At 37.7% G+C, this 24,685-nt stretch overlaps 1 protein-coding gene across 1 annotated transcript in view; it reads right to left on the bottom strand.

Annotated features, from left to right (window-relative positions):
- Nucleotides 1-24,685, bottom strand: part of SDCCAG8 (SHH signaling and ciliogenesis regulator SDCCAG8) — a 1,727,915-nt gene that overhangs the window by 28,983 nt on the left and 1,674,247 nt on the right. The window lies entirely within an intron of this gene.

Here is a 24,685-nt window from a genome sequence, read left to right as displayed (position 1 = left end):
CCCACACTTTGAGATAAGTATTCATACAACTTCACAGACACTCCTGGGAAAGGCTGACACAGATTCACCAGCTGTGTCCCTTTACCCAGACTATACGGTAGTAATTTCTGCCACCACCAGCTAATATTATTATCAGCTACCCAAAGGCCCTTGAAAGGGTGTCCAATTATTATTGTGCAATATTATTATCCAATTGGTAATGTGACTATTCAGTCTAAGGCTTATTTTACAGTGGCCTATTACAATGAACTCTATAAATATGCATTGTACTCTAGAGCCTACTTCTGTATACAAACCAGCCACAGGTAAAGGTTTTTAAAATATTTAATAATAAATAATTAAAACACAAGACAATACTACTACACCACAGAGATATCTAAGAGTTCAGAGATCACACAAACTTAAAACAATACAGTAGGACAGGTCTGATATCAAAGAAAAACACAATCTAACTTTCTAATCTTTAGGTATTCTGAAGAGAAAACATAGTGCTATAATCTTACTTACACACATAAAGGGCATAATAAGCAGTGCTGGGTTGATGGTCCATATGCTTACAGTCTCTAACTGAACAATAGTTTTTAAGCACTAAAACAGCTCTGCTAAGGCCTCTCCCAAATTACATCATTTTGACACTTAGGTTTTCTCTATTCACATTACATCATCTTGACACTTAGTCTGGAGTTCGCAGGCCACAAACTGCATTATTTAGCAAGCTAACACCTGCTCAGGAAACTACAAGAATAAAATACATTTCACATGTACACTCTAGCAGAAATCAGAGCAATAAAGCACCTTCCACATGTAAATTCTGGCCCTTAACTTTAACCTTAAAACAATGGGCATGAAACCTTCATCCAGACTCACTGGAGCTGACTTGTAAAACATCAAAGAGATTCATAAGATCTTTTCAACTTCAAAAGACACATTTGAAATGCTTGGCTTGGTTTTACGTACAGCAGATGGCAATATTGCAACAATCTTGAAGTTCACATTTTACAGTGTTTTCTTTCATTTAAAAACACAAGCCTGTATTTTACATTTATTTATACAGTTAATAGAATTATGGATCAAATTCTATTTGACTAGGCTGGCAGCCTTCGCCCATTTTCCTCCAATCTTCACAGGGGCCATACCTCTCAACCTCTTAGAGCAAGAAATCTGGACAAAGCCATAATTCTGGTGGGCAAATGCCCAGAAACAAGGACAATTTTAAAATATCACTCTTATAAAGTTAGAAAATTGATAGAACAACAGGTTTTGCATTAGCATGAATTTTCAGAAGGATATGATTTCTGAAATTCAAATACCCATCATTAATTTCTGAGTTCCATCCTCAATGAATTACCAATAATTTGCCAGAAATTCAAAATTTTATGAGGAACAGACCAAAAATATTACCCAAAAATGTGAACATTCTGTGAATACCTGGACAATTGAGAGGTATGGTTAGGGCAAGTGAGGTTTAAGTGATGGAATGATGCTTATGCCAGATTCTAGAGTGAGAGAGGGGTCAGAGACACCAGGCTTTGAGTACACCAAATAACAGCAGGGTATTACATTATTTGAAGGTAGTCAATTATTTATAAAGGAACAATGGGGAAGGAGAAACATAAAACAATGTCTTTTCATGTGTCTTTGAGATCTAATTCATGTTTTATTTCCTGCAGTAATAACAGAAAGAATCAAGAGTTCTAGCTGGTGCAACCTGAACTGGCAGCACAGTGTGTACAAGAGACATGGTAGTTTGAAAGCAACAGTGTGTTCACAAGAACCTAGTTACATGAAGGCAGCAAAGTGAGAAGACTAAGAGCGAGGTGATGCTTAACTGTGAAAAGGCAGCTATATGGGTTACAACAGACACAATATAATACCTAAAACATTAGCTGCAACTGGGAACCGATGTTTAAAGTAATAGGAAGAAGTAGTTAAAATGTATTTCAACACCACACAGGGTAACAGTATAATATACTTGGAGCTGTGTGCATGAGCAATAACACTGGTCAAGTGAGATAAAAACAATGGCCAGGTGTTTGTCAGGCATAAAGATCAGTGAAACGGAGGAGAACATTGCCTTGGATAAGTGGTATAATGGAAGGGGCACATCTCTGAGGAGTGGTTGGCTAATGATCAACAGCAGGTTAATTTAGAAATTAGGTCATAGAAATATGATAGAAGGGAGTGTAGGGTAGAGGGGTACAGGAAAAAAGTTCACAGAAGAAGGATTAAGGGGAAAAGCAGAGGTGAGGTGATGGGTGGACAGAAGTAAGCAGATAAGCAAGTAAAAACTTCAAAACAGTGGTGAGAGGGAGTATGGAAAGAATAAAGATGAAGAGATGGCAGCAAAAAATGTGTGGTTGCTTTTGCAGGGAGAAATGGCAGAAAAAAGTCAGGAGCTGCTATGACAACCTGAAGCCATGCAAACAGTGGAAGAGGGGAATAATGGGTGGAGGATATTTAGGGTAGTCTGCAGGTGAGGGCAAAACAATGATACTTTCAATACTCAGGAGACTTGGACTTCGTTCTGATGAAGTGGCCACAGGTTATGGGAGGAGCACCATGGAACAAAGGGATGAGCACCGCCTGGGTGACCTGGGTTGGATTAGCCATACTCTCAACTGCCCATATTTTTGGATCAAAGTTTTGGTCTGTTCCTCATACAGTTTTGTGGTTTTCTGTCAAATCATTGAGGACTGAAGTCACTAAATAATGAAATACCTTTGAGTTTTAGACTTCATACCCCTCAGAAAAATGCATGCTAACACCACACCTTTTATTCTAGCAACTTTCTTAGTTTATAACTGCAATATTTAAAATATGTCCCTGTTTTTGGCCATTTGTCCAGATTTCCTCTGCTAAGAGGTTGAGAGCTATGCAATTAACAGCTTGGGAGTCTGAGGTGTTGGGAAGGCAGAATGGGAGTATCCATCCTGGGAGGAGGCTGTGCAAATGGGGGCACCTCTCAATTGATCTCTGGTGGAAATCATGGATGCAGAGGGGTGGTACATTGTTTTCACAAGGTGGGGCATTAGTTGAATCGTCTCAGAGGGGGGCAATACACCAGCATACCAATTGCATGCCCATCCTGAGGCATGTGCCTTGGGGAGGGAATGTGGAATAAACAACAACAAAAAAATCCTCCGCTATAACAATAAGAACCTGAACTGAGGTGACAAAGTCTCTAGCCCAAACATGGGTTAAAGAAAGTCTGTCAGGAAACTTGTTTGGTTGGTAGCCCAGAAGATGAGGATAAGCCTTTAAAAGTAGCTGATTTTCAAGTATAGGAGAAGGAAGGGGGGTAAAAAAAAAAAAAACCTTAGGAGTACCATGCTGAGGTTCTGGTAAGTAGATGGATATGGAGGTGGATGGTGGAGAGGGGAAATGTGTCTAGGCTGAAGGTGAGGTTGCGGATATGGAATGTAAGGGAGCAGCTGAACAGCCCAATTAAAAGAGAGAGAGAGAGACGTTAAATGATTTGAGAATGTAGAGGGCTGATGTGGCTATGATTCACATAAAGTTAAGTGTAAGGGATACTGAAGACATTTTTTCTTTGTAGTGGATAGATGCACTGCACAAAGAACAAGGATGAGGGTGTAAGATGGTTAAGAAAATTCACATCAACAGTGCAGTGAGAGGTCCTGCCTGTACAATACTGCAAGTGCTGTAATTGCCAGCAGCAGTTCTGTACCATGCCTCCAGCACTGTGGTATGCTTAACTGACTCATAAAACTTAATGTGAAAACTAACTGCACTACTAAATGTACTACAATATAGTCAATTGTGTGCATTAAAACTGATTTAAAAGTGAAGCTAAAGCAAAGTACTACTTCAGCTTCTCAGTTTAAGTGCTTTAAACATATTTATTTAAATAAAAATTGCCCAGCAAAGCTTAGCCAGCTACTAATACTGTGATGATTAGCAAATCATTAGCTAGCATTCAAGACTATAGCACCTTTTTTGTACATTTTCAGTTAACACTCACAGCTCCTTATGGGGTCCAGTACTTATTTGTGTCTAGTTTCTTTAACTAAGCAACTTGCCAGCTAATAATAGTATTAGAAATGGCAAGGACTTATTAACAAAATGATACTAAGATGTCCTGCAGTTGAGAAACTAAATCAGTTTCCCACTTCTTTTTCACACTTTCCATATTTAGGTTCTTATTTGTATACCTGGGAGACCTACATGCTACAGAGGGGTATGGTGTGAAACACCATGGTAGGAGACAGGAAAATTCATTAGAAATCTCCATTTATATCACACTATACGTAGATATTCCTATTTGTTTATTAGTAATTATGAAAATAAGTAATATTTACATATATACTTCAAAAGCCAAGTGACTTACAAACTAATGCACATCATCAGGTGAGACCTTAGATGTTGAACAAAACTGTAATTGGCATTTATACTATACATTGCACATCCTGAGAGAGACTCATTATTTATATTACTAATTATACATATTTCTGTAAATATGTCAATAAACATGCACTCAGAGAGCAGTATCTAGTTGTCATGTGAAAACTTATGCCTGGTTAATAAAAGAGTTCTAACAATATATGTCTAGGTTGTACGTTTTCTAAGATATGACGCTCTGTGAAAGTTCAGTAAAAATACGTTTTTTTTGGTCTTATAGTATATTATAGTATTTATGGCAATAGCATAAATGCACAGACTATTATCACTGTAAAGAATACATTTTACTGATACCATTGCTATTTGTACAAATTTAATAGCTTTTGTTTTTTTTCTCACAAAATATTTCCATTTCTTTACATTATGTTTTTTTAAGTTTATTTTTTCATAAAATGTCGTGGAATGCAAGAGTGAGTGTAGGCTGCAAGAGGTGTGACATTCCACAATGCATAGTTGTTAATGAGTTAAGATATACTGATTTTAGTTATGTCTGTTATTAGGGGGCAGGATGTTATGATATGTTCTGAGAAAAGACTTTCCAATATGCCATCAAAGAGGATAAGACCCTAGTCGAGTGAGGTTTAACCTTGCCTGAAAGAGATTTGCCATGATTAGGGTTGCCACCTTTTCAAACACCTTTATTAAATTATCACTTGTGACAAAGACAAGCTTACATTTATGCAAAAAAAAAACAAACCATATTAACATATTCACAGTTACAAGAGCATGCACCATGTATAACCCCCTTCCATTATCATTGATAGCTATAGGTCCCCCACCATGAACAACAAGAATCACTCTGCCTACTTGGACCTACTTGAGTCATTCACTATACACCCAAACACTTTGGTCATGGGTGATTTCAACTTTGCTTCCATCAACTGCGAGTCATATATGAGCACAAACATGCTCGCCCTAATGTTCCTGGACTTTGTTAATACAAATGCTCTGGAAAAGATAGTCTGCATCCTCACATGGGGCTTGGATGTCCTAGAATTAGTACTCGCCAACACAGGGGGTCTCTGCACAACCTACTATGTATTGCCCTCCCTAGTAAGGTCTGATCATAAATCAGTCTCATTCGAAGTAGCGATCATACCTGACCCCCCCCCAGAGCAAAAACAATGAAAAATATCTCCAAAGTAAACTACAGCCTCCTAAGTGATGGCATAAATAGTTTCAAACCTCCTTCTACCACTGTCAACAATGACTCCTATACAGAGATGTACGCAAATGCCCTGTGTAAACATCTATACACATGTATAGTCTTTGGCTGTACCTGAACAGATCAAAACAAGGTATTCACAAAAGCAAGCCACCCTGCTGGACATCAAGCATAAATAAGTTATACAACAAAAGGAAGAAACTAATGTCCAAGAACAACAGGGAACTGACTCAGCAAAGGAAGGACACCCTCTACAGCTTCAACAAGCAAATTAGATATCTTGTAAAGTCCTCTAAAGCCAATTACAAAGCAAAACTAGCATCCCTAGCCAATAATAATCACAAGGCATTCTACAGCTGCATCAGAAATCTAAACATTCTTTAGCTGCATCAGAAATCTAAAAGGGAAGACCCAACTTTCTGCCAAACTAGTAGTGGATGGTACCACACATACAGATCCTGAGAACATCACCAACCTGCTAGTAGACAGACTTGGCACAAACTTCACCCCCTTTCCCCACCAGACATACCCCAAAGCATACATGTCACCAGTCCTCTACCTAGTATCTTCAAACAGCAGGTCATAACCACACTCTCCATGGCCAAAAACACAGCCTCTATGGGACCGGATAACATCCCAGGCTACCTAACAATGATATTAAAACAGGACCTAGCAAAACCACTTGGCACTCTCTTCAACCACATTCTAAGTACTAGCTTTGTCCCAGAAGAGTGGAAAACAGCAACAGTAATTCCCTTGCACAAACTGGGTCCATCAACCAACCCTGTAAACTATAGACCCATAAGCCTAACCAGCCTGATCTGCAAGGCCATGGAGAGAATCATCATGGACCTTATCAAGAAAGACATAGGTGACCCTCATACTTTTGACCCAACCCAATTTGGCTTTAAGGATAGATCATGCTCATTAAACCTGGTGGACTACTTTGAGAATGTCACCAAAGCCCTGGATGAAGACAAAAACAAAACAGGACAAAGACTATCCAGACTTAGCGAAGGCTTTTGACACAATCCCCCACTAAGGCATGATTGAGAAACTCACCCAGCTGGGAATTAACCATGCCACTAGATGGGTAGCCAACTGGCTCACAGACAGAATGCAAACAATCAAGGTTGGGGATTCCACCTCTACTGGCAGACTAGTTACCAGCAGTGAACCATAAGGATCTGTGCTGGGCACTGTACTGTTTGGAATCTATTTCGTAGAAGTCCAGGCAAAAATAGATGGCCTGTGGTTTACCAAGTTTGCTGATGACTGCAAACTGGGTGCAATCTTTGAGTCCTACAACAGTGCTGACATACTTCAAAAAGGGCTTACACAGACAAATGATTGGTGCCAAAGGCATGGACTTAAACTAATGCAAAAATGCATTATCATCCCTTTCAGCAAGCTACAATATTAACAGTACCCCCTTAGCTCAAACCCTGTGGTGAGAAATTTGGGAACACAGGTTGGTAGCAGCCTTAACTTTGGTCACCATGTGTCCACAGTGGTAAGGAAGGCCTTCTATGTTGCACATCTCATAAGTAAGGGTATCGCATCCAGAGATAAGAATGTTATAACTCCCCTATACTCATCCCTCATCAGACCACTAATAGAGTACAACGCTCCTTTCTCTATGTACCTCACAAGACACCTGCGGGAGCTGCAGAGACTTCAGAGGTTTCTCACCAAGAAAATTCAGGGCCTTCAACACATAATCTACATGGACAGACTGAAGGCCCTGTCACTATGCTCTGTATCTTATAGGCTACTGAGAGGCCTCTTGTGTCTGGCCTACAGAGCAGTCTCATTCTCTGCCCTAATGGAAATGCTGCACATCTGCAAGTCAAACAGGACAAGATTCACAAGCTCTAGGGATCTTAACCTAGCCTGCAACATTAAAAGAACATGCTGGAGGGAGATATAGGTCTCCAGAGATTGCCATTCCTCTGGAACAAACTCCCAATTCATGTAAAACAGAGCTCCACAATGACCTTATTTAAACGTAACTTAGACAACTGGATGGGAGACCATACATTTACCTGGAGGGTGTCACCTATGTCCCTCCTGGATAAGAGTAGTCGGTGCTGATCACAGACTCATGCTGCAAATATAGACCATGCAGTTTGGTCAATAAGGGAACAAGGGTAGAACACAGCTAGGCTTATAAAGGCACTAGGGCCAATAGCCTAGTAACATCCTATGGAGGTATGTACAATTACCATCAATCCAACATTACATAAACTGCTTAATTCTTGCCTTCCCTTAAATCTCACTCCTCCAAAACATTATTCTGCACATATCATTCTTACAATTTCCATTTTTTTTGTAATTTGCTCCTACCCTTTTGTAAAGATCCCACTTCTTGCTCTTTTGTCTGTGTTACAATATCCAATACTTCAAATATAGCTGGTTTAGACTTTGATTTCTATTTTCCAGCAATTGCTTCTTTGGCAGCCATCAGAATTAAAACAAACAAGGCCTTACTATGTCTAAGCAATTTAGGTCTTGTATTTCAGCTCAAAAACAACAAAAAAAAATTTCTTAGTTACACTCATTTGCTCATCCAGTCTTTCTTTTTTGACACTTTTTTTTTATAAACACCTTTATTGAATTATCACTTATGACAGACAAATTTATATTTATATAAAAGTATAAAAAGTAATCACACAGTATTAACAAGTTCAGGTTTATAAACATTATACTTCACATATATTACTATATATCATATAACCTAAGCAGCATTATAAAACTGATTCATCTTGCCTGTTTTTTTAAAACAAGAAACACCTTAATTAAACCATCATTTACGACATAGGCAAATCATGCATTTATTTAACTGAAAACAAACCACACCGACACAAGCATAGTTGTAAGCATTTTACATCACAAACCACACTCCCAGTTGCAAATGTTATACATCACTTATAATCTACCCACTCATTTTCAAACATTACATAGCTCATTTAAGTCCTGCCTTCTTTTAAACCTCATTCCTCCCCTGTATGCATTCTTCCCACAATTCCCATTTTTTCCTGTGGACTTTGCCCCTACCCTTTTCTAAAGACCTCAACTCCAGTTGTTTCACCTCTGTTACTATGTTCACTACTTCTAGTATAGTTGGTTTAGATTTTTATTTCCATTTTCTAGCAATTGTTTCTTTGACTGCCACCATAATTAGACACAGCAAGGCCTCACCATGTCTAGGCAATTCCGATTCTGTATCATATCTCAGAAAAATCATCTCCCTCTTCACACCAATCTTGCCCACCCAACATCTCTGACAGTGCATCTCACAGGATTCACCAACTAACCACACTCCCAGAAAATTGGTCCCAATTACCTCTTTCTTCTCTGTCACACCAAAATTTGTTGTCTACCTGAGGACATTTTTTCTGGAGACTACTTGAGGTATAAAATATCTGTGTAAATATTTCCAAGCAAAAATCATTAATCTTCTAGATTTTGTTGCATATTTGGGAGACATACATATATCCTCCTATTGTTTCTTTGTGAATTGCTTATCCAATCCTCTGATTGATTCTTATAGTTGTTATGCAATATTTTATATGTTCTACTAATTATTCCTTTTTAATGGCAGCTTCTGTTCTAGATTCTACTAAAAACACTATCAGTGCTGGTCTTTCATTTAGGACCCCCCTACTTTTTTCTCTTTGCCTATACTTTGATATAAATCCTTGATATGGAAAGGCAATATCTAACCTGCAGTCCAAATAAGTTCTTGGTGTCTTCCCATTCTATTATCTTTCCCTCTCTAGTTATTTGCTCCCAATACCTTGGTTTCTTTGTCAGTTTTCTGTAATAAATTCCAACCCCCTCTTGCTTATTGTCTATATCCCTACTTGCAGTCATCCCTATCAGCAGAATCTCCTTTCTCCATTCCCATGTTGATTTAGTTCTTAGAATACTTTCTGCTGCTTTATGAATATAATATTCTGTATGATTATTATTTTCTTTAAAGGTCTACATCCAAAACCCCAGTCTCTCAATGTTTCCTGAGCTTCCTCCTGTTTCATCATCATCATCCCGTTCCACTTTGAATTATAATTTTCTGCTTGTGCCTTGTATAGGAGCCTTAACTGTGTAGCTCTGAAATACCCCTTCAAATCGGATAATCCCAATCTGCCCTATTCTACTGAAGAATCAACTTACCGCACTTGACTCTTGACATCTTCCCCTTTCAGATAAAGTCCTTCAGCTCTTTATTAATTGCTATCCAAAACATCTCCTCTCATTGATAAAAATGTGCCTGAACTGTGTACAAGACTTCTTCTTTCGCCTATTCCCGGTTAGGGGTCGCCACAGCGGATCACCTGTCCGCTCATGATTGGCAGTGGAGTTTTAGTGTCGAGTTGCCAGCCTGGCGCCCAACCTTCCACAGAAGGCACACACACACACTCACACACACTCACACCTAGGGCCAATTTAGAGTGTCCAATCCACCTACTGCATGTCTTTGGGATGTGGGTGGAAACCGCAGCAACCAGAGGAAACCCACACAATGAACTGTGTACAAGACTAATGGGACTAAAAGCATTTTAACTGCTTGTATCGTACTATCCATTTCCATATAACAAAGCTTCCATTTTCTCAGTTTTTGTATCTTTTGTTTAGTCTCTTCCCACATATCCTTAGCTGCCACACCAGAATAATTTTTAATCCATACTCCTAAATACTTAATTCTATCATGTCTCCATAAATATGGATATTGCTGAACCAATTCATATGTGGGTACATAATTTACTGCTACTGCCTTTGTTTTAGCTTCATTCATTTTGCATCCTGAAAAGATGTGAAACTGTTTCAAAATGTTCCAGAACACTGTAATGTCTCTTTCTGGTTTGGTCAGGTATAAAATTATATCATCTGCAAATAGAGCCAGCTTCTCTTGACTACCATACCAATTATATCCTTGAATTTCTGAGTCCTTCTTTTCTTTGCCAATGGTTCTAAATATAATGCAAATAAAAAGGAAAAGAGGACACCACATCCTGGTTCCTCTGCTCAAGCAGAAATTATCAGAGAGGACACCAAACACTTTAATTTTCACCTCCAATTTCTTATATATCCTCCTAATCAACCTTATATTTTTAAGGAAATGCAAATGCTTCCATTGCCCTGCTCATAATGTCGCAGCTTATTCTGCCAAATGCTTTCTCTCCATCAAGACCCACTAACAACAATGGTATTTTCTTACATTCTGCTTCCCTCTGGATCATTAATGTGCTGTTAATGTTGTCAAATGTTTGCCTCCCCCCACAAAATCACACTGATCCATATCTATCTATTTTGGCATTACTTTTGCCATTCTTTTAGCCATTGTAGACACAAACACTTTATGGTTTAGTATTGAAATGGGTCTGTATGAAGCTGGATCAGATGGATCTTTACCCTCTTTAGTTATTACAGCTACCACTGCTTTCTTCAAGGATGTTGGTACTTTTCCTCCTTTTAAAATATTGTTAAAGAAAACCTTCCAGAGTTTTATTAGTTTTTTTTATCTCCTAGCTTCCAAACCTCCACAGGAATACTATCTATTCCTGGGGACTTTCCTGTAGATTGATTACAAATCACAATTTCTATCTCATCTCCTCCTCTAACCATTAGTAACTGAGCCTCATCCACCTCTAACCTTGGCATATTTAATTCTTCCAGAAACATTTCAGTTTCTATCTTTTCTTGATTTCCATATTTCTCTGCTTTATACAGACTTTCATAGAACTTTCAAAATATTTTTAATACCTCTACAGGAACTTCTCTTACCTTCTTTGTTATAGCCTCCTTAAGCTTAGCGACAGCTTTTTGTTGCCCGAGTCATTGTGCTAAATGTTTTTGTGCTCAAGTGTCTTCATAAAAAAAAAACAGTTCCTTAACAGTAGTCTTTTAAACTTGTGTATATTATCAGGCAATACCTTATTTTTTGCTTAGCATTCTGCAGTTGACCCTTTTCTTGTTCTGTAAGATTACCCCTATTCTGCAATACTTTAGCATTTGCCAGCCCCTCTAAATAATTCTAGTTAATTCTTAACTATAGCTCCCTTTCTTTTATTTCCACCTTATTTTTAAATTCCTCATTAGTTTTATCTCATGCCCTAGCTATTTTTTTCAGAAGTAATTGCTATCCTCTCGAATAGCTCCTGAATAATCTCCACCACCCATTCCTTAAATTCCTTTCTTTTCAACAGATAGGTGGGAAAGCATCAGTGTCGCATTTTCATTTCATTACTCTGTGTTTTTATTTTAGTTATTATTGGCGCAGGATCTGAAATAGTGATTGGGTACTTATCAAGACCTTCAACTAAATGCACATGTTTCTGTGAAATGTAAATTCTGTCTAGCCTATCCCAGTTTTTATATTTTGGGGTATAATTTGTAACTTCACTCTGAACTCCTATTATGGAATTCACATCTACCATGCCAAATATTTTCATAAATTTCTTCAAAAATCTACCCTGCTTTGTGTTACTTTCCCTTCCGAGCCCCCAGACATGTCTTCACTGCTGCAAATCAAATTCCAGTCCACACCTATAAGTAATATTGCTTGCTAAAAACTGATTATTTCTCCCAGAAATTTCTTAAACTCCATTATAGCAGTTTTAGGTGGAATACAAATAAAATGAATGTGTCTTTCAGCTTTTCCCGGTTAGGGGTCACCACAGCGGAACTCCGGTCCGCTAATGATTGGCAGTTGATTTTTACATACGGAGTTGCCAGCCCTGATGCACAATTTTCAATGAAGGTACGCCCATTCACGCATGTCTCCACGCAGAAGACGCTCTAGCTGAGAATCGAACCGGACAACGTCTTACTGTGAGGCGACAATGCTACCGCAGCACCACCACCGCGGATAGGTGGAATATAAATACATGAACCACCGTGGATAGGTGAAATATAAATACATGCCAGTGTAATCCTCCTCCCTTGCCAGTAGCCCCGTAGCACTACAAATCTGTCATTATTATCTTTATCCTCTTCTATCACTGTTAGAGCTCCTCTTACCATCAATATAAGTACTCCTCTTTTCCTTTCTCCCAGATATTCTGCTAAATAAATATCCTGAAAACCTTCCTTTATCAAATTCACATGTTCAGTTCTTTCCAAGTGTACCCCCTCTAACACAGATATTTGCAGTCTACATTTTTAATTTAATACAGTTCACTATTCTTTTTTTGTATTTATCTGTGAGACCATTGACATGTAAAGACATTACAGAAAGCATCACTGTATTAAAACTTATTATTCTCACCTTTTATGTACAACACCTTTTTTATTAAATGTGTAGTTCCAGTTTTTGTGTTACATGCGTACACTGTCTGACAGGTTGAACTTTTGTATAGTTGTTTCTTGGCGTATCCATTTGAGCCTGTGTCACATCTTACAAAACTTTTGTATTTTATTGAAAGCCCTCAAAAAATACCCCATAAAACCTATTAATTTAATACTAACACACAAAACTATGTACATCTTTAAATATTGACATTTTACCCTCCTAATAGGAACAAATGTCCCACAATGACAGCCATACTCACAAACTTGAGTAACCCTAAAAGAAAGATTATCCATGCTAAGACACATGGTGCAACCTGTGCTTCTATTAAGTGCTAACTGGATTTGTCTTTTCTTTATAGCAGCTTGGAAAACCCCTAAATACTTTCAGACAACATTGTCTCCTAGCCAGATTCTCTTTTTTCCCCTAACAATCACTCTCCACCAGACTGTAACTGACTTCTCTATCAGACTGCCTCTATGGAGACATGATAACCAGACCACTAATTTCTCTATCAGATTGTTTCCATGGAGACGTGAGGGCTAGATACAGAACTGCTACTAAGCATACATTTATTTTCTAGAATAAAAGTTCATAATATTCAATATTCTTTTTCGTTTACTTGCTTTCTCTTAAAACTTGTTAGTAAATCAATCTAAAGTCCTTAATCCAGTCATTTTCCCAAGCAAGAATGAGAAAAAGCACATTATTTTTTTCTTTTGTCATGGTCTTTTAGCCAAGCTTTTTTTTTACATTGCAGTGCCTACATTTCTTAAAACTGAAGAAGAAGAAGGAAGAGAAAAGGCAGAAAGAAAGGAAAAAAGAACAGCAGCACCTATTTACAATCCCTATTACACTTAAAATAACCGAGAAACTTCACTTTATAGCACGCAAAAAAAAAAAAAAAATATGCACCACAAAAGTAGCACAATTAAGAAAAAAATGTTTTCTTTACTTACAGTTAACTTTCTCCCTTCTCTTCCCATCCCCAAAACATTTCTATGAACATTAATTACATGAAGTAGGACATATACATTAGAGCCCCCCACATGTCCAACAGATTCTGAAAAAGTCCAATATTTCCAGATATTCTTGTTCTGTCATATTTCACAAATATAATTTATTTTATTTATTTTACATTTACCAGGATAGTCCGACTGGACACATGTCCATTTGCAGCAGAGGCCGGGGAAGAAAAGCTCCATATTCTCCACAGAAAAACAAATAGTTGAACAATATGATAATATGATCATCTATACAGAAGCAAAAAATTGACAATAGATAAAAATAAAACTGTCGAAACAAAAGCAAAATTTTGACACTAGATAAATACAGCTTTCGATACAGAAACAGAAATTGACACTAGATAAGCATTATAACTGACTTCAGAGAGACAGAGACTACTTATAGAAATTAATTATTGTAGGTTTAGCATGAGCTAGTATAAATATTAGAATCTTGAGCAGAAAATATAATTCTGGATACTGTAGAAAAATTACAGTAAGTATAATTGGATATGAAGCTATCTGGGGAGGTAGAAACAGTGAAGGTCAGGTAATGCATGGACATAGCCAGGAATTAAGTGTAATTTAAGTGAGTTTTTGAACAAAGTAATAGTGGAGGCAGAAGATAAAGGAGGGGGAAGGTTATTCCAGGATTTAGCTATGTTATGGGAGGAATACTGCTTTACCTGCAGTGTTGCTAGCTTTAGAGATTATTACATTGCAATCCTGTATTAAGTTACTGGTTTTATTGCTCATCTCCATCTCCCAGATACTGTCTCTGCTTCATTTCCAATGTAGTCTTGATTCTTCTAGTCAACTCTTGTACACCCTTCCATCTGGTAAGCATTTTCTGTTGAAACAGTGGAAGAGATTTCACAGGTACAGTCTCACTGTGGTCTTTATTACCAGAACAAGAAGCAGCAGAATCTCCTGTTTCACAGCTCACTTTTTGTTGCACAAAATTCTGTATTTCCTCCTTAGCATGTGCTTAATCAAAAAATGATTTTTGTCCCTCCAGGGAAGAAAACCTTGAAGACAGCTGGGTACAGCAGTTTGAATCTCACACTTGCATCTTAACATTCTCTGAATATTGGAATGCATTTACTCCTCTTCTGTCTGGTGTGCAAGGGATAATCATTCCCCACAAGCACTCTGCTCCACAAACACACTGCTCTCTCCCACTTTTAGTATTTTGTCCTTCTGTCACAGTTTTGTCAGAATCAACTCCTTCTGCTGGTACGATTGCATCTTTACTATTAAAGGTCTAGGTTGCTTTCTCATAACCAGGTTTGGAACATACACACAATGTGTCCTTTCAACTGACAACTCCTATGTGGAATACCAGCCCCGTTGCTTATTTGTGCATTCATAAAATTAATGCAGTCTGTTCCTTCCAGCTCCTCTTATATAGCTGAAAATCTCAGGTTTCCCCTACATGTTCTGTCCTCTAATTCTATTATTTTTTGAAACATCTCTTCCTGAGCAGTCTCATATTCTGCCAGCCTTTTCTTCATTTCAACCTCTGATTTTTGCAGCTATATCACCGCATCTCAATATCTGTTTAAAGCTTCTTCAATTTTTCCAGCCTGTTGTTGTTTGTGTCGATACACTCCATCAGTGTTTTGTTTATTTTAAACAGGTCTGTGTGTCATCTTATATTTTCCTGGAGGTCATGTCTGTAGGTTGCACTGCTTTTTGCTGGACAGCTGCAGAACTTTCCCCAGTCAGTGTTTCTTCCTCACTTTTTGTAGCTGACTTTTTCCAGGTGCTCTGTATTTCTTTTTTCCTGGCATCTAGCCAGTAACTGAAATTTACTCATAAACACAAAAGTCTACTGGTCTTCTCTGTTGAGGTTCTGTTTTCACACTGAGAAAGCTAGAGTTAATCTGTTACTCAATGTGCAGCCATCTTGGAAGTTGCTCACCCAGTATTCCTGACAGAGTACTCATTACACTCCAAGAACATATGCTCCCAGCTACTTCTTTCTTCCTCATTACACTTCCAACATCTGACATCCACCCGAGGGAATATTCTTTAGAGTCTGCCTAGGGTATGAAGGTTCCCCTTATCCCTTTCTGTTTGTCTATCTCTGATAAAGAAGGCAATCTGATAGAGAAGGCAATTGTTATCCTGCAATCCAAGTGTCTTCTTAACCTCTTCCTATTCTATTACCTTGCCCTCTCTAATTATTTGTTCCAAGTACCTTGGTTTCTTTACTAGCTTTCTCCAGTACCTCTAACTGTAGTCATCCCTCTCTGCAGAATATTTCTCCATTCCTGTTTTGGCTTAGTTCTTAGTATACTTGTTTGCTGTTTTATGAATATAATATTCTGTATGACTTTTGTTATTCTCCTTAACAATCTATGTCCAACTTCACACCCTTTCCTTATTTTTTGAATTACCTCTCTGCTTCGTCATCATCCCTTTCCACTTTGAATTGTAGCTTTCTGCTTTTGTTATGTACAACAGCCTTAACCATGTAACTCTAAAATATACTTTCATATCAGGTAATCCTAAACCTCCTTGTTCTATTGGGAGGATCAATTTATCTTACTTCATTCTTGCCCTTTTCCTCAACCCAATAAAATCCTTCATCTCTTTATTAATTACTATGCACAACTCCTCCGGTTGATAAAAATATGCCTGACTTGTGTATAAAACTAGAGAGACTAAAAACATCTTATTGCTTGCATCTTGCTATCCATATCCACAGGCAAGAGCTTCCAGTTTCTCATTTTTTTGTATTTTCTTTTTAGTCTCTTCCCACATATCCTTAGCTGCTATAAGAGAATATATCATGTTGCAAAATTGTGGGTGTTGCTGAATCAATTCATAGTAGGTACACAGTTTATAGCTATAGCCTTTGCTTTAACTTCATTAATTGCATATCATGAAAAATCCCGTAACTGTCTCAGAATGTTCCACAACACTGAGATGTCTTTTTCTGTTCCATTAGGTACAAAATAATATCTGGAAATAAAGGCAACTTTTCTATATCCTTGAATTTTTGAGTCCCTTACTTTCTTTGCCAATGTTTCTAACTATAACAAGGGGGAAGAGGAATCCCCAGCCTGGTTCCTCATACATCCTTCTAACTAAACATATTATTGCATCAAATAATGTAAATGCTCCCACTGCCCTACTCATAAAACCCCAGCTTACTCTGTTGAAAGTTTTCTCTGCATCAAGACCCACCAGCAGTAGCAGTATTTTGTTACATTCTGCTTCTCTCTGAATCATCATTGTTCTATTAATGTTATCAAATGTTTGCCTCCCCTCCACAAAACCACATTGACCCATATCTATCATTTTGGCAACACCTTTGCCATTCTTATAGCCATTATGCTTTACAATTTTACAGTTATGGTTTAAAATTAAAATGGGCCTATATGAAGCTGGATCTGATGGGTCTTTACCTTCTTCAGGTATTACAGCCACCACAGCATTTTTCCAGGATGTTGGTGCCTCCCCTCCTTTTAAAATATTGTTAAACAAAACCTTCTAGATATTTACCAAGCTTCCAAACTTCCATTGGAATTACATTTATTCCTGGAGACTTTCCTGCATTTTGGTTATACAGCATAATTTTTCCTCACATCTCCTCCTACCTTAGCTATTAATCGTTAAGCCTCATCTACCTCTAACCTTGTCATATTTAAGTCTTCCATAAATTATTACATTTATGCTTTTTCTTGATTTCTCCACTTCACTGCTTTTTACAAATTTTCATAAAACTTCCTAAGTATCTCTAATCTCTGGTTATTTTTCTTGTTATAGGCTCACTAAGTTTGACAACAACCCTTCTACTTTCTGCTACCTAAGTCATTGTGCCAAAAGTTTTTATTCTCTGGATTTATTATCAAAAAACAGTTGCTTAACAGCAATCATTCTAAACTCATTCATATTATCCAAGTACTCTCTTATTAACACTTTAGCACTCTGCAACTCCACCTCTACTTGTTCTGTGAGATTCCCTTATTGTGTAATACTTTAACCTTCATCCGCCCCTCTAAATAATTGTTGTAACTTCTTAATCAGATTTATTTTTCTTATATTTCTACCCTGGATGGTGGATACAGCAGTTTGAATTTCACACCTGCCTCACAACATTTCCTGATTACTGGAATACATTTATTTCTCTTCTGTCTGGAGTACAATAAATAATCATTTTCTACAAACATAATACTGTCACCAACTTTTAATACTTTGCTCTTTTGCTACAGTTTCACCAGGATCAACTCTTTTCTGCTGACAGGTTTGCATCTTTACTAATACAGGGCTTGGCTTCTTCCTCATGGCCAGATTTGGAGCATACACATGGTGAGTCCTTTCAATTAACAGTTCCTGCTATGGCAAGGGAGGAGGATTACACTGGCATGTATTTATATTCCACCTAAAATTGCTATTATGGAGCTTAAGATAATTTGGGGAGAAATAATCAGCTTTCAGCAAGGTATATTACTTGTAGGTGGGAAACAGAATTTGATTTGCAATAGTGAGGATGTATCTAGAGGACCTAGAAGGGAAATATAACAAAACAGGGTAGATGTCTAAAGAAATTTATGAAAACATATGGTATGGAAGATGTGAATTCAGTAGTAAGAACTCCATGAAAGAATTTACATAGTAGTCTCCAGGGTGCAATAACTGGGCTAGACCAGACTGAAATTATATTTCACAGGAGTATTTGCCTTTAATGTAAAGCTCTGACACACATTCAAACAGTATGTCACATCATGCACCAATAACAACCAAGATAAAAATGCAGGGTAATGAAGTAAAAATAAGACACTGACACTTCCCCACCTACATGTTAAAAGAGAGGAATTTAAGGAATGGGGAGTGGAAATTATTCAGACGTTTTTATGGAAGATAGGAATTTCTTCAGAAGTTATAGCTAGTAAATGGGATAAAATTAAAGTGGAGTTTAAAAACAGGGTAGAAATAAAAGAAAAACAGGCATGGTTAAGAAGTCATGGGAACTATTTAGAAGGCTGGCAAAGGTTAAATTATTGCAGAATATGGAGAATCTCACAAAATAAGAAAAGGCTGCAATTGCAGAGTGCTAAACAGAAAATAAAGGAGTATCTGGATAATATGTATATGTAGAAAGATTGCTGTTCACTAACTGTTTTTGATAACTGCAGAGCATAAACACTAAGCATGATTAGGCAACAGAAAGTGCAAACTTAGGGAGCCTAAAATAAAGAAAAATAACTAAATCCTGTAGAAGTATTAAAGATATTTCAGAAATGTTATGAAAATTTGCATAAGTCAAAGAAATGGGAAAATCAAAAAAAGAGCAAAAATGAAAATATTTATGGAAGACTTAAGTATTCTATGACTAGATGTAGATGAGGCTCAGCAATCAGTAGTTAAGAAAGGAGGAGATGAGATAAAAACTGTGATGTACAATCAATCTGTAAGAAAGTCTCCAGGAATGGATGGTATTCCTATAGAAGTTATGAAGCTAGGAGGGAACAAAGTGATAAAGATCTAGATGGCTTTATTTAACAGTATTTTAAAAGGAGGGAAGCCACCAACATCCTGGAAGAAAGCTTTGGTGGCTGTAATACCTAAAAACAGTAAAGACTCATTAGACCAAACTTCATATAAGGCCAAGGTCAATTTTAAACCATGATTATAAAGTGTTTATTTATGTACTAGCTAAAAGAATGGCAAAGGTGTTGCCAAAATTGATTGATATGGATCAATGTGGTTTTGTGGAGGGGAGGCAAATATCTGACAACATTAACCAAACAATGATGATACAGAGGGAAGGAGAGTGCAAGAAAATACCACTATTGTTGGTTGGTCTTGATGAAGAGAAAGCATCTGACAGAGTAAGCTGGGATTTTGTGTGTAAGGAAATGGAAGCATTTAGATTCTTAGATTCAATAATAAGATTGATTAAGAAGATATATGAGGTATCAGAGGAAAAAATTAAAATGGAAAGGTTCCTTTCTGACACGCTGTGTTTGAACACAGGAACCATGCACGGGTATCCTCTTTCCCTTTTATTTGCTTTTTATTTAGAGCCATTGGCAAAGAAAATCAGGAACTCAGAAATTCAAGGATGTAATTGGTATGGTAATCAAGAAAAGTTTACTTTATTTGCGAATGATATTTTGTAATTGATGGAAACAGAAAAGGACATCTCAGTGCTGTGGAACATCCTGAGACAGTTTCATGTCTTTTTGGTATATAAAAATTAATTAATAGAAACTCTAGCCACAAACTTTTTAGTGCCAACTCTCTTATACGCTGCTCCTGTCCTAACAGACTTAAACAATACACAAAGAAAGAAACTTGCCTTGTGCTATGATAAAATAGCTACATTTGGCACCAATCTTCCTCGTAGGACTCACCAATGTTATAGCTTAAAGCAATTAAACTGGCTTGAACTGCAAAACTACCCAACTTATTCACAACTAACTATGGCACACAAACTCAATCATCATCCAAAAAAATGCCCTGTACTACAAAACATATTACTGCCCTACTGTCCAGCAAGGGACCTCCGTCTTGGTAAAAAATTCTTAATATTCACAAATAAGTCAAATAATGTTGCAGAATACTTGCTATACTCCTAGTACATACATTGCTAAACTTTCGAATAGTATCCCCATACAAATAAAACTCTCTGACAAACTCAACAGTTTTAAACCACTCCTTAAACAACATCTTAACCAATCCTGGCCCTGCACATGCTCATAACCAGGTTAAGATTTTTGTGCCACTGTACAAAACTCTCCAAACACTCTCCTTAAACAAAATACTCTCAGACTCTCACTGAAATGACAAAACATTTTTATACATAACTGCTGCCTGTACAATACACTAAGTTGCACATGGGCTTTCTGTTTAGTAATGACTACCTCTGTAAAATCTTAGAATGTATAAATGTAACTACTGTATGTGTATAAATGTAAATAGAAATGTAACTACTACTACTCTGTGTTTAACTGAAACTAAGTATAATGCAATGTAAACAAATTGAGCTTTTCTCTATGGGCCTCTACTGAAAATGGGTATTATCCAGTCAGACTTTCCCTGTAAACAAAGACATATAAATAAAGGCTATAGCTGTAAACTATGTACCCACAAATATATGGGACATGATAAAATGAAGTATGTAGGAGTATGGCATTCTGTTATGGCAGCTAAGGATAAGTGCAAAGAGACTAAACAAAAGATAATACTAAAACTGAGAAACTGGAAGCTCCCTGTTTAAGGATATGGACAGTAAGATACAAGCAGTGAAAAAGTTTTAGTTCCTTTAGTTTTACATACAGATCAGCATATCTTATTAAACAGAGGAAAAGTTGTGGTTGATAATTAAAAAGAGTTGAAGGAATTAATCTGGGACGTGAAGAAGGCAAGGGTCAAGCAGAATAAGTTGATGCTTCAAACATAACAAGGCAGCTTAGGATTACCTGATTTAAAAGGCTATTTCAGAGCTACACTGTTAAGGCTCATATACATAACACAAGTAGAAATTAATAATTCAGAGGGGAGAGGGATGCTAAGGAAACTGGGGGAAATTCATGAAATAAGGAGGGAGTAGGATTTTGGATACAGATCCTTAAGGAGAATAGCAACAGCCATACAGAACATTACATTCATAAAGTAGCTGAAAGCCTTCTAGCAAGTAAGCCAACATAAGAATGGAGAAAGAGATTTTAACAATAGGGATTAATGCAATTAGTAGTACACATAACAGGCAAAAGGGAGATGAAATTTATTGGAGAAAACTGGCAAAGCAACCAAAGTGTTGGGTGCAAATAACTAGACAGGAAAGGTAATAGAATGGGAACAGGCCAAGGAGAAATTTGGACTTTAGGCAAGAGACCGCCTTCCTTATAAGGGATTGACATCAGAGGATAGGCAAAGAGAAAGTGATAGAGGAATCCTAATGGAAAGATCTGCCCTAGTACAGTTTTTCTTGAATCTAGAACATGAATTGCTATTAAAAAAGGGATAGTTAGTAGAACATATAAAATATTGCATAGTAAGTTTATGAATCAGTCAAAGTAGGTTAGAAAAGACTGGGAAGAAAGACTGGATAAGCAATTCACAAGGAAACAACTGAGTGTTGTATTTGGGAGTGTGATGAGTTGGCAGACTTCAATAATTCCCTTCTGAGTAAATATTGGGTGAGCAAATGGGCATAAGTAGGGCAATGATATGGATTTGTTTTCTTTTACATAAATGTATGTTTGTCTATGTCTTAACTGACAACTCTATAATGGTGTTAAAATATTTAGGTGTTTCATATATAAAATAATGAAGAAATCGCAGGACAATTTTTTTAATTCTAAAATATCAGTACATTTGCCATTTTTCATTTTTCCTCACAGGCCACAACTGCCCAAATTGGAACTCTCCTGTGCAAAAAGCGTCAGGTGGTAACCCTAGCCATGATAGGAGTAGCAGAAAACTACAGCAGAGGACAAACATCATGCAATAGTTTGCTTAGACGCAAGCTGACCTTTCTTAGTCTCAGTATAAGAAACAAACAGCTATTTAGCATTTCTAGAGAGCTTTGCTCTGTCAAGGTAGTATCTGAGTTGCCTGTGTGCATCTAAGGTATGTAGAATCTTTTCTCCCCTGTTTTTATGGATCAGGATATAACACTGGGAGACTGATGTCTTGACATGAAGTAAATTTGGAAACAACCTTAGGCATGAATGATGGATTAGTGCTTAACACAACCCTGTCCTTATCAGAAATCAGAGAGGATTGGCCCACCATGAGAGTTTGCAGCTTACAGACTCATCATGCAGATGCCAAACCAATGAGTAAAACAGTCTTTCAAAGTAATGAACCATAGATTGGCCTGAGAGGCAGGTTCAAAAGGTGGTAGGATCAATTTTTCAAGAATAAAGTTTGAGATCCCAAGGAGGCAGAATTTGCTTTTGATGGGGTCTCTAGTGCAACACTCCTTTCATAAACTGTTTTACTACAAGAAATGGATCAATGGGCAGACATGCTGTGATGGCTGTGAGATGCACTTTGGCAGAAGCATATGATAAAGCATTGCTAAGTAGGTCACACAAATATTTCAAAACCAGATGGGTCAAAACCCTTTCTGGACCTCTGTTATTGGCTAGGCACCACCTAGAAAACCTCCTCCACGTAAATGCCTAGATTTGCTAGTTGCAAATTTTATTGCCTCCTTAAATACATGTTGCATCAAAACAGTATCAACTCGGCTGTCAGTTGCAATTGTCTGATGTTGTGTAAGCAGATCCAGTCTGTGAGGAAGCCAGTGGCCATTACCCAAGGCCAATTACATTAAAAGGGAGAACCAATTCTGCCTGGGCCAAAAGGGGGTTACCACAATGTGTTCTGGCAATTCTTTCTGAATCTCTAGAAGTACCATGGGAATAATTGCAAAGGGTGGAAATGCATACAGGAATATTCTCAATCATGGGAATGATAGAATGCCTGTCTTCCAAATATAGATTCAAGGATATACTGAACAACATTTTTTCAGTTGTCTGTTTTGAAAGGAACCAAACAGAGCTACTTGAGGTGTTCCCAACATGTGGATAGAGTCCTGGAAGATCTCAACAAGGAGCTTCCACTTGTGAGAGCCTGTCCAGGATCTCTTTAGTTTGTCTGCCACTGTGTTTTCCTCTCTGAAATGTATGAGGCCTGAAGAGTCAGAGCATGTTGTATAGCCAGCTCCCAAGCCTTCACTGCCAACTGACAAAGAAGGTATGGCCTTGTAACCCCCTTGCTTGTTCAGGTACCACATCATGGTAGTGTAATCTGTGACCACTAGAACAGGACTCCATAGGTGGTGAAGAACCTTTATGGTATGAATCAATGGCAACATCTCTTTTGCCTTTATGTGCTTTTGCATGTCCTGAGGACCCCCACAAACCTTGCACTTCAACTCCCATGGATAATACTCCCTATGCAAAATCTGAAGAGTCCATCTGGACAGACTGGACTGGGGTCTGAGGAGAGACGGAGTCTTGGATTCAGAGACAGGTGATCCCTCCACCAAGGAGCTCCTGTTTCCCAAATCCTAGTATTGTTACCTGGAAATCCAAGGGATGAAGGGGCTGGTCTCAACTATTCTTCAAGTACCATTGTATTTTTCTCATGTGTAGTCTGGCTAGTGTTATCAGCAGGATCACTGATGCCATGAGGCCTAGAATTTTGAAGAACTCTCTTGCTGAGGCCACATCTAGAAGAGAGAAATCCAAGAAAGTGCCCTGATTAGTCAGGACTTGTCATCTGGCAGGAAGACCATCCTTTTTAACGTGTCTATCTAACACCCCAGGAAAACAGAGGTGTGAGGAAGGTTCAATTTGAAGCCCAGGTGGAAAAGGAAGAAAGAATGTGACCTTGTCTAAGGAATCCAATCACTTGGATACAGAATCTGCAAAAATCAGCAAGTCATCTAATCAGAGAAAAATGTGGAAGCTTAGGGTTATGCAGTAGGCAGCTACTGGGGCCAGACACACTATAAACATTCAAGCTGCACTAGATAGCCAAAAAGGTAAGGCAGAAAACTGATGTCATAAGCCAGACACAGCAAATCTCAAAAATGTCCTGAAATCAGGAGCAATAGGAATATGATAACTATCCTTGAGATCTAGAGTCATCATGAAATACTGGTCTGGAAGCAATGGTAGGACTGACTTATGAATTTTGGAACTTTTACAAAAGTGTTTATAATGGACAAATCCTGGATGGGTTTCCAAGAGTGCTCCTTTTTTGGTACCAAAAAGATTCTGGAGTAAAATCCTTAGCCTTTGTGTATCACAGGCACTGGTTCTATGACTCCTG

Source organism: Protopterus annectens, chromosome 1.part2, assembly GCF_019279795.1.
Source record: "Protopterus annectens isolate FY-2018-M chromosome 1.part2, PAN1.0, whole genome shotgun sequence".
Taxonomy (NCBI): Eukaryota; Metazoa; Chordata; order Ceratodontiformes; family Protopteridae; genus Protopterus; species Protopterus annectens.
The sequence above is the reverse complement of the archived record's forward strand: the minus strand, read 5'-3'. Positions and strand labels throughout refer to the sequence as shown.